This window comes from Doryrhamphus excisus, linkage group LG6 (genome assembly GCF_037039965.1).
Source record: "Doryrhamphus excisus strain RoL-2023G ecotype Guam linkage group LG6, RoL_Dexc_Guam_v1.1, whole genome shotgun sequence".
NCBI lineage: Eukaryota > Metazoa > Chordata > Actinopteri > Syngnathiformes > Syngnathidae > Doryrhamphus > Doryrhamphus excisus.
Window position 1 is genome coordinate 2,020,071 of NC_136362.1, and position 12,381 is coordinate 2,032,451.

The following is a 12,381-nucleotide window of genomic DNA, read 5'->3' on the forward strand; positions in this document are numbered from 1 at the left end:
ATGTTTATGGTCTATATCTATGGTCTATGGGCTATGTTTATGGTCTATGGTCTATTTTTATGGTCTATATCTATGGGCTATGTTCTATGTTTATGGTCTATGGTCTATGTTTATGGTCTATATCTATGGTCTATGTTCTATGTTTATGGTCCATGTCTATGGTCTATGGGCTATGTTTATGGTCTATATCTATGGTCTATGTTCTATGTTTATGGTCTATGGTCTATGTTTATGGTCTATATCTATGGTCTATGTTCTATGTTTATGGTCCATGTCTATGGTCTATGGGCTGTTTATGGTCCATATCTATGGGCTATGTTTATGGTCCATGTCTATGGTCTATGGGCTATGTTTATGGTCCATATCTATGGTCTATGGTCTATGTTTATGATCCATGTCTATGGTCTATGTTTATGGTCTATATCTATGGTCTATGTTTATGGTCCATGTCTATGTTTATGGTCTATATCTATGGTCTATGGGCTATGTTTATGGTCTATGGGCTATATCTATGGTTTATGGGCTATGTCTATGGTCTGTGGGCTATGTCTATGTGGGCTATATAGGCTATGGTCGATGAGCTATGGTCTGTGGCTATGGTCTATATCTATGGGCTAGGTTCATGGTCTATGTCTATGGGCTACGGTCTACAGTCTATGGTCCATTCCTGGAGAAACTCCTTCAGGTCACTCTCCATGTTCTCATCTTCATGTTCCTCTTGTCATAAAACCTAGTCAGGATGACTTCCCATTCAGTTCACCTTTTGGTACCCCAAATCACCCCAGCAGTTTTCTCATGGCTCTTTACACTTGAAGACCCCAAACGGAGACGGAGAACCACCTGAAACCTTGGACACCGTTGCTTGGTCGTTTCACCGCGGCACACAATTTTAAGTGAGGAAGTACAAGAGACTTTTGTGTACTTTGTGTTGTTGCTGTACCCGTCTAGGTAAGTTTTTTTTTTTTTTTTCCACGATTAACTTTGGTTGCTTCCTGTCAAGTTGTCTCATGATGTTGACTTTGGTCTCTAAATGACCCCCCCCCCCAAGTGTATATTATATTGTATTAGTTGAATTCACTTAAAAATTGTCTATCAAACGTATTAGCGTAAGTAGTACTTAAGTAGTAGTAAGAAGTACTTTTAAATCTAAGTTCTAAGACCCAGATAGTGCCTGAAAACACCCGCCTTCGACTAGCATTAGCTACCACTCCTCCAGCTCTCTTAGTTTCCCCTCTTTTCCTCACTTCCTGGTTCATGCTCTTATTTTGTATTAACTTCCTGTGTTGCTCTGTTCTGTTTTCAGTCGCTTTCCATTATCTCCCATTCTGTCACGTTCGGGCATGGCCGGTGTAGTGGATCGACTCCAGGATGCGAAGATAAGGACCCAATTGCAGGTAAGAAGTTATTTATTGATTATTATTTATTTATAGGTATTATTAGCATGTCCAAAATAAAAACAACAATGACCAAACAACTAAAGAAGCGCGCATCTGAACTTTAATAGGCATAACACATAATAAGGAAACAGGTGCGGGAGATAAATGGCAAGCGACTGAAAACAGGACAGAGCAACACAGGAAGTTAATACAAAATAAAAGCATGAACCAGGAACTGTTACGTATAACAATTAATGTCGGACCCAGAGTCATATGTTGTACCAGTAATTGAACCGGATGTGTATATGTTATATTTGGGGAGTACTTATTATTATTATTATTATTGTTAGCGTCAGTTTATTTAAGTGATTCTATACCGTTGTGCGTCGTAATGTTTAGTAGAGTTCAAGTCAGTCATGTTGCAATTTCCCTGTTTCACCGCTAGATGTCAGTATAAGCCTTATAATGCGCAATTTTACATTTTTATTAGATTTTTTTTGCAGAATATGATGATTTTTTTTAAAAATACATATTTCTTCTTTAATATGTTAACTGTGCTACGACATTGTTTTTCTGAGTGGTTAGCATGTTGGCCACACAGTCGGAAAACCTGGGTTCGATTTCCTGTTTGGGTGTTTGTGTGGAGTTTGTGCTATTTTTGTAAATTCATATTTATTTATTTTATACCAGAGGGTGCTGGAGTCTATCCCAGCTGTTTTTGGGGGCCAGCCAATCACAGGGCACATATAGACAAAAAAAACCATTCCCAATGAATGATTGTGTTATGGGAATCATTCCTCCCTCACATGCAATGTCGTTTTTCCAAAGACATCCAAGTCGGAATGTCGGTTGGATGGCTGACTCATCCTGCGGCCTGACCACAAACGAGTCGGTTTGTTTGTAAGCAGGTATTTAGCTCTGACTGTAAATGACTATCATGAGTGGCCTCGGGAAGCCAATCACGGTCCTCATTTAGCCTGCGACATTTTCCTTTTTGATTTATTTTCAGCGACGATTTTCGCCACGTTTGAATGTGACATGTGACTGACTGGCGACCAGTTTGTTGTGTTTGTTGCGTTCCTCCTGATCGGGATACGCAGTAGATGTAATCGTATTTTCATGTATTGTTTTATTTACATTTTTGCCAGGGCTTTTTTTTTGTTGAATTTTATTTCTGCGGTAATAAAAAAAAAACAAAAAAAAAACATACGGCTGTATGTTAAAAGCCGACATTTTAAAAAGATACATCTGAGGAAAAAAAGAAAGGGGGAAAAAAAGAATAAAAAAAGGAAAAAAAACATCAACTTCTACAAAAATGCATAATTAGGTAGAAAAAAACATACATAAGTCACACCGGAATATAAGTCGCGCAAGGCCAAAAATACATAATTAGGTAGAAAAAAACATACATAAGTCACACCGGAATATAAGTCGCGCAAGGCCAAAAATGCATAATCAGGTAGAAAAAACATACATAAGTCGCACAAGGCCAAAAATCTATGTTTTTTTCTACCTAATTATGTATTTTTGGCCTTGTACGACTTATGTATGTTTTTTTTTTTTTAACCTATTTATGTATTTTTGCCTTTGTGCGACTTATACTCCGGAGCGACTTATGTATGCTTTTTTCTACCTAATTATGTATTTTTTGCCTTGTGCGACTTATGTATGTTTTTTTTCTACCTAATTATGTATTTTTGGCCTTGTGCGACTTATGTATGTTTTTTCTACCTAATTATGTATTTTTGAAAAATGCATAATTTTATGTATTTTTGAAAAATGCATAATTTTATGTATTTTTGAAAAATGCATAATTTTATGTATTTTTGGCCTTGTGCGACTTATGTATGTTTTTTCTACCTAATTATGTATTTTTTGCCTTGTGCGACTTATGTATGTTTTTTTTCTACCTAATTATGTATTTTTGGCCTTGTGCGACTTATGTATGTTTTTTCTAACTAATTATGTATTTTTGAAAAATGCATAATTTTATGTATTTTTGAAAAATGCATAATTTTATGTATTTTTGAAAAATGCATAATTTTATGTATTTTTGAAAAATGCATAATTTTATGTATTTTTGGCCTTGTGCGACTTATGTATGTTTTTTCTACCTAATTATGTATTTTTGAAAAATGCATAATTGGGTAGAAAAAAACATACATAAGTCACACAAGGCCAAAAATACATAATTAGCTAGAGGAAAAACATACATAAGTCGCACCGGAGTATAAGTCACACAAGACCAAAAATACATAATTCGGTACCCTCAGGATCTTGGAATTCTGGAGTTTTTGTAGTTTTACTGAGTTTAACGCCAACAGCAATTGCGCTAGAGGCCTTGCCTATGCAGCTGGACAATATGACCGTGTTCAAAGAGAGAAAGGTTTTTGCCTTTGCCATCAAGGGATCATGACAATATGAACACCAGACAGAAAATGGCGCCGAATCCAAATGTAAACAGACTATTTCACTTTAACTTTTACTCCAAAAATGATTTTTCATCACTCCCGTATTTTCGTTCTGCATTTTGAAGCTCTACTCAGAACCTCATTAATATTAATATCCCAGAATGCAATATGTAAATGACATTTTTCAACCGGTCTTCAAACCTGCAACCTGTATTTTCCATTTTATTACTCAATGCCGACTGAAGATAAAGTCGCTCAGAAGCCGTCCGAGTCTTGCACGGGGATCTAAATAAAGATGATCTAAGCAGCAGCTGCGACATTAAGCAAAGGGCAGGAAGCTATTCTTGGATGGCTAACGCCAAAACGTAGAAATGTCACCGGGAGTGAAAAGGATGCAACGTCTCTAAAATTACGCTTGCATGTCCACCTAAGAAGCTCCATCATCTAGAACCTCCATAGAAGAACCTGTGGGCCTGTTTGATGATCATAATCATAATAAAAGCGTCAAAATGTCAATGAAATTCTTCATTTGGTTCAAATAAAGCATTAGCATTAGCATTAGCATTAGCAAGAAGAAGTGGGGAAGTGGGTGTTTATTGGAACATTTGCATAAAAGCTTGGAAGTTTGACCTCCTTGGAGAATTCCTTGGATTGGAGAAGCTGACACTAGTTTGCATGCCTTAAAGGGCCAGCCTTAAAGGGCCAGCCTTAGAGGGCCAGCCTTAGAGGGCCAGCCAGAGCTAGCCTTAAAGGGCCAGCCAGAGCTAGCCTTAGAGGGCCAGCCTTAGAGGGCCAGCCTTAGAGGGCCAGCCTTAGAGGGCCAGCCTTAGAGGGCCAGCCTTAGAGGGCCAGCCTTAGAGGGCCAGCCTTAGAGGGCCAGCCTTAGAGGGCCAGCCTTAGAGGGCCAGCCTTAGAGGGCCAGCCTTAGAGGGCCAGCCAGAGCTAGCTTTAAAGGGCCAGCCTTAGAGGGCCAGCCAGAGCTAGCCTTAGAGGGCCAGCCTTAGAGGGCCAGCCTTAGAGGGCCAGCCTTAGAGGGCCAGCCTTAGAGGGCCAGCCTTAGAGGGCCAGCCTTAGAGGGCCAGCCTTAGAGGGCCAGCCTTAGAGGGCCAGCCTTAGAGGGCCAGCCTTAGAGGGCCAGCCTTAGAGGGCCAGCCAGAGCTAGCCTTAAAGGGCCAGCCTTAAAGGGCCAGCCTTAAGGGGCCAGCCTTAAGGGGCCAGCCAGAGCTAGCCTTAGAGGGCCAGCCAGAGCTTCCCTAAAAGGGCCAGCCTTAGAGGGCCAGCCTTAGAGGGCCAGCCTTAGAGGGCCAGCCTTAAAGGGCCAGGGCCTCAAGGGCCCTTAAATCTCTAAATCAACTTCTGATCTATCAGTTTTTGCTAAATTGCTAAATCACAAAATTGGCAATGCCCCCCCCCCCCAAAAAAAAAAAGTTTTTTTGGCCTTAAGGGTTCTTGGGTGTTAAATTGTCAGTCATGGTGCAAATCGAACTGTGGGCCCATAAATACTCAACTACTTTGTTAGGAATTCTGAGTAATTATCTTTATTATTTAATCATATTAACTATTTGGATGACCTGCAAATTTGTTTGTTTGTTTTGGCATCTACAGTATTCGGCTATATGAGTGTTCACTTTCCAAAACCAAGTACTAACTGCGGACCAGGTGGCAGGACTTCCCACCAGACCACCGTGTCCAGTGTCTGATCGTGCTTCCAAATGTTCCAGGCTGTTAAATCCTCACCGGTTTACTAGAATTCCCAGGACATCATAAATAACTGTCGGGTCAGTCACCCAAAACTTGTCTGTTAATACAACATCAACAGAAATGACCCTTCAAATGAACATCTGGCGGCCATATTGGGCTGACCGACTGGTTAGCGCTAAGTGCTAATGCACGACAAGTAGGACTCGAGGTAGGTGTTAGCAGATAGGCTGCACCTGGGGTGGCCGTGAGAACCAAAATATTCTTTTTATGTGACAAAGTGAGCAAGACAGTTCTAGGGGCCAAGCCTGGGGATGTCGTTACAAGTAAAATAAAAGTAAAGAATAAAAATAAATAAAAATAATAAAAGTAAAAAAATAATAAAAATAAATAAAAATAATAAAAGTAAAAAATAAAATAGAATAATAAAAATAAATAAAAATAATAAAAGTAAAAAATAAAATAATTAAAATAAAAAAAATAATAAAAGTACAAAATAAAATAAAAATAATAAAAATAATACAAATAAATAAAAATAATAAAAATAAAAAATAATAAAAATAAAAAAAATAATAAAAGTAAAAAATAAAATAAAAATAATAAAAATAAATAAAAATAATAAAAGTAAAAAATAAAATAAAAAATAATAATAATAAAAAAAATAGCATTAGTTTGGAATCAAAATGTCATTTTATGATTTTAAATAAAAATTTTGCTGTGAGGAATAAATTTGTCGTTTTTTGTGTATCTTTGCCTTTGCAGACTACGAACCCTGACGAATGTGACCTCCATTCAGTCAACACAGGCTAAATGAATATAAAACTGAATGACACAAATTGTTTTACAACCTGGACTCCTAGCATCCATGCATAGGATCATGCATAGGATCATGCATAAGATCATGCATAAGGTCATGCCTAAGAGCATGCATAGGACCATGCATGGGACCATGCATAGGACCATGCATACGATCATGCATACAATCATGCTTAAGATCATGCTTAAGATCATGCTTAAGATCATGCATAAGGATCATGCATAAGGTCATGCCTAAGGTCATGCATAAGGTCATGCATAAGGTCATGCATAAGGTCATGCATAAGGTCATGCATAAGGTCATGCATAAGGTCATGCATAAGGTCATGCATAAGGTCATGCATAGGACCATGCATAGGACCATGCTTAAGGTCATGCATAAGGTCATGAATAAGGATCATGCATAAGGATCATGAATAAGGATCATGCATAAGGTCATGCCTAAGGTCATGCATAAGGTCATGCCTAAGGTCATGCCTAAGGTCATGCCTAAGGTCAAGCCTAAGGTCATGCATAAGAGCATGCATGGGACCATGCATAGGACCATGCTTAAGATCATGCATAAGGATCATGCATAAGGATCATGCATAAGACCATGCATAAGATCATGCATAAGATCATGCATAAGACCATGCCATGCCCGATATACTGTAGAAATTGAAATGTAAGCTTGTGTACAAGTAGTAGTACTGCAATGCATCCATCGTGGGTCTCCCAGTATTTTTCCATGAGTCATATTAAGTCTTGCGCAATTCTGATTGTGCTATGTGAGTGTATGTTTCCTTAAGGCTCCTATGGGAAGTTATTAAATTTTATATCTAAGACCCAAAACCAGCTAGAAACAGATCTATTAATAGCACAAAACGTGCCTTTTTATATATTTTGATGTTCGTAGCATATCTTGCATATCCCGACTATGTTTACATCGTTGACTGTGACGTCGATACCGCCACATAACCTTTACGTCGCACGGCGTTAACGTCGACTTGATATTCAGTGCCGAGGTCGCCGTTCCATCCAGCGCAGCAACTAAACGAGTAAACCGTGCAATGTGTTGTTTGTTGGCGTGTCTTCTCGTGTAAATTTCCCATCATTAGCGTAGCATAAACAAACATGTCTGCCGCCTCCATGTTTGACTCATGTGAAGCAGTCTGGATTGTTATGATTCATGAACGGGAAGATAATCCAAGAACAAATTAGCTGGACATTGGAGGGTTTTATAGCAAGTAAACAAAAAGACTTGAGAACCTCTTGAGAATATTTGGGTGTAAACAAGTAGTGTCATGGTGTTCATGTTGTGCTTACATAATAATAAGTAGAATAATAATAATAATAATAATAATAATAAGTGCATATATTTTCCAGATGCCTCTGAGTATAACAGTATGAAAGAAAGCTCAAAATAAAAAAAAAAAATAAAAATAAAAATAAAAATAAAAATAAATTATGAAAGCAGGAAGTGAACAAATGTAACAGTTACTGATTGTAAAAGTACCAGATGGAGGGGTAGGATTTAATAAGCTTTGCTTCTTCCTACTCCTTTTGGACATTACCATTACTTTTATGGACAGAATGCAGCCAAGGCGTTGGAGGGCGGGGGGGTTGGTTTGGTGGATGCCGGATTGGGTCTGTTGCTTGAAGCCGCTGGGTTCAAAGGTCCAAAACATTAAATTAAATTAAATTAAAACAACAACACCACACAACAACAACACCACAACAACAACACCACACAACACCACGCAACAACAACACACAACAACAACACACAACAAAAACACACAACAACAACACACAACAAAAACACACAACAACAACAACACAACAAAAACACACAACAACAACACCACAACAACACACAACACCACGCAACAAAAACACCACACAACACCACACAACAAAAACACACACCATACAACAACAACACCACAACACCACACAACACCACGCAACAAAAACACCACACAACAAAAACACACAACACCACACAACAACAACACCACAACAACACACAACACCACACAACAAAACACCACAACACACAACAACACACAACAAAAACACACAACACCACACAACAACAACACCACAACAACACCACACAACACCACGCAACAAAAACACACACCATACCACAACAACACCACACAACACCACGCAACAAAAACACCACACAACACCACACAACAAAAACACACACCATACAACAACAACACCACAACACCACACAACACCACGCAACAAAAACACCACACAACAAAAACACACAACACCACACAACAACAACACCACAACAACACACAACACCACGCAATAAAAACACCACACAACACCACACAACAAAACACCACAACACACAACAACACACAACAAAAACACACAACACCACACAACAACAACACCACACAACACCACGCAACAAAAACACCACACAACACCACGCAACAAAAACACCACACAACACCACACAACAAAAACACACAACAACAACACCACAACAACACACAACACCACGCAATAAAAACACCACAACACACAACAACAACACACAACAAAAACACACACCACACAACAAAAACACACACCACACAACAACACCACAACACCACGCAACAAAAACACCACACAACACTACACAACAAAAACACACAACACCACACAACAACAACACCACAACAACACACAACACCACAACAACAACACACAACAACACACAACACCACACAAAAAAACACCACAACACACAACAACAACACACAACAAAAACACACAACACCACACAACAAAAACACACACCACACAACAACACCACAACACCACGCAACAAAAACACCACACAACACTACACAACAAAAACACACAACACCACACAACAACAACACCACAACAACACACAACACCCCAACAACAACACACAACACCACACAACAAAAACACACAACACCACAAAACACAACAAAACCACACAACAACAAAACCACAACAACACAACACCACAACAACAACACAACACCACACAACAAAACCAACATCACACCACACAACACCACACAACACCACACAACACCACACAACACCACACAACACCACACAACACCGCTACTTAAACTTAAACTTAAACTTAATTAGGAAAACAGGAAGTAAAAATTAAATAAAATAAAAAATAAAATGAAATTTATTATTTATTAAATATTATGAAAGCAGGAAGTGAACAAATGTAACAGCTACTGATTGTAAAAGTACCAGATGGAGGGGTAGGATTTAATAAGCTTTGCTTCTTCCTACTCCTTTTGGACATGTGGAACTGGGAACTGATTATGGGATGCACAAAAGAAAGGTTAGACTCATCTTTTTTTTGGTTCTAATCAGCAGTAGAACAAAGTTTGGTAACGTTCTATGAACGTCTATTGTATAATATATTATGAGCGTGTTCATAAGGCATTATAATGCATTATAAAACTGTTATAAACGTTCATAATCGTGTATGGCAACTTGTAACGAGGTTTATAAGTGGTGGATATTTATAAGGTCATTATTAATAATGTTTTATACTTTCATGGTAAAGTGACAGCAGTGTTTTATGGAAGAATCTGAAGTCCTGGTGGTCGGGCCGGGCCCCACGGGTGACCCCCCCGGGACCCGGATAAGCAGAGGAAAATTGTCGGACGTATATTTACACGTAAAAATACGTCTTTGGGAGCGAAATGAGTCAAGGGTTTTGTACGTGTTGTTTGATTGTGGGGCCGACCCGGACCAAAAAGTCCAGTCCATAGTCCAGATTGTAGTCCTTCAAGGGTCTGCTTGGTTGGTGGGTACCAGAGTTGGAATGACGTGGGAATAAAACCCAACTAGCAACATTCCTGATAGCGTTCCTTTTTGCTTTATCAATTGTGTTGGATTGTTCTGGACTTAATCTGGACTGAGTAATCCTTTTGGGATTTTCCATCAAAAACCATATCGGACCTGTCAGGGGCCTCAGCAGACTTGTCTCGGGTTTAGTGTCCACCCGCGTTGAAGCGTTGAATATAGAATAACATCGTGTGTCGTTTGTTCTGGGCCCAGCTACCGCGGGGAGATAAGCTATGGGGGTGGATGTCAAACCAGAGTAGTCGAACCGCACTGATATGAGACCTGCGACCCCCCCCACAGTCAAGCCCCCGGTGTCCCCTTTCTGTTATTAGAGGGTTTTTTGTAAGCAAATGTCCACAGTGGTTAACAGCAGACTTTTTACCGTTTTCTGACATCAGGGTGTAATAAAGACTTTGGCGGGGACCCTGACTGGGGTGTCCACCTTCTGGATTTGCATGATGGATGCAGCCGGTGGTGGAGTGGGACAGGTTGCCTGCTCTAATGGGTCTCGCAGGAACCTAATCAGCAAGTCTCTCTCGGCTTGGAGCATAAATAACACGGCTGGTCTACGGGGGTTCATGCAATAAAGACGTATTTGTGGAAGATAATCAGCTTGATCAAGAACGAGGTTTCAAAAACGAGGAGTATTAAATTAAACTAAATTAAACTAAATTAAACTAAATTAAACTAAATTAAACTAAATTAAACTAAATTAAACTAAATTAAACTAAACTTTTCTTGGGTCTCTTGCCACTGGGTTCAAAGGTCCAGAACTCAACTCAACTCAAAACTAAACTCAAAACTAAACTCAACTCATTAAAACTAAACTCAAAATTAAACTCAACTCATCAAAACTCAACTAAACTCAACTCATCAAAACTAAACTCAACTATCAACTAAACTCAACTCATCAAAACTAAACTCAACTCATCAAAACTCAACTCATCAAAACTAAACTCAACTCAACTCAACTAAACTCAATTCATCAAAACTAAACTCATCAAAACTAAACAAAACTAAACTCAACTAAACAAAGCTAAACTCAACTCATCAAAACTAAAATCAACTAAACTCAACTCATTAAAACTAAACTCAAAACTAAACTCAACTCATTAAAACTAAACTCAAAACTAAACTCAACTCATTAAAACTAAACTCAAAACTAAACTCAACTCATCAAAACTAAACTCAACTCATCAAAACTCAACTCAACTAAACTCAACTCAACTAAACTCAACTCATCAAAACTCAACTAAACTCAACTCATCAAAACTAAAATCAACTAAACTCAACTCATCAAAACTAAAATCAACTAAACTCAACTCATTAAAACTAAACTCAAAACTAAACTCAACTCATCAAAACTAAACTCAACTCATCAAAACTAAACTCAACTCATCAAAACTAAACTCAACTAAACTCAACTAAACTAAACTCAACTATCAACTAAACTCCACTCATCAAAACTAAACTCATCAAAACTAAACTCAACTAAACTCAATTCATCAAAACTAAACTCAACAAATCAAAACTAAACAAAACTAAACTCAACTAAACAAAGCTAAACTCAACTAATCAAAACTAAACAAAACTAATAAAAAATAAACTCAACTAAACAAAGCTAAACTCAACTGTTCAAAACTAAACTCAACTCATCAAAACTAAACTCAACTCATCAAAACTAAACTCAACTCATCAAAACTAAACTCAAAACTAAACTCAACTCATTAAAACTAAACTCAAAACTAAACTCAACTCATTAAAACTAAACTCAAAACTAAACTCAACTCATTAAAACTAAACTCAAAACTAAACTCAACTCATTAAAACTAAACTCAAAACTAAACTCAACTCATCAAAACTAAACTCAACTCATCAAAACTAAACTCAAAACTAAACTCAACTCATCAAAACTAAACTCAACTAAACTCAACTAAACTCAACTAAACTCAACTCATCAAAACTAAACTCAACTCATTAAAACTAAACTCAACTCATTAAAACTAAACTCAAAACTAAACTCAACTCATTAAAACTAAACTCAAAACTAAACTCAACTCATTAAAACTAAACTCAAAACTAAACTCAACTCATTAAAACTAAACTCAAAACTAAACTCAACTCATCAAAACTAAACTCAAAACTAAACTCAACTCATCAAAACTAAACTCAACTAAACTCAACTAAACTCAACTAAACTCAACTAAACTCAACTCATCAAAACTAAACTCAAA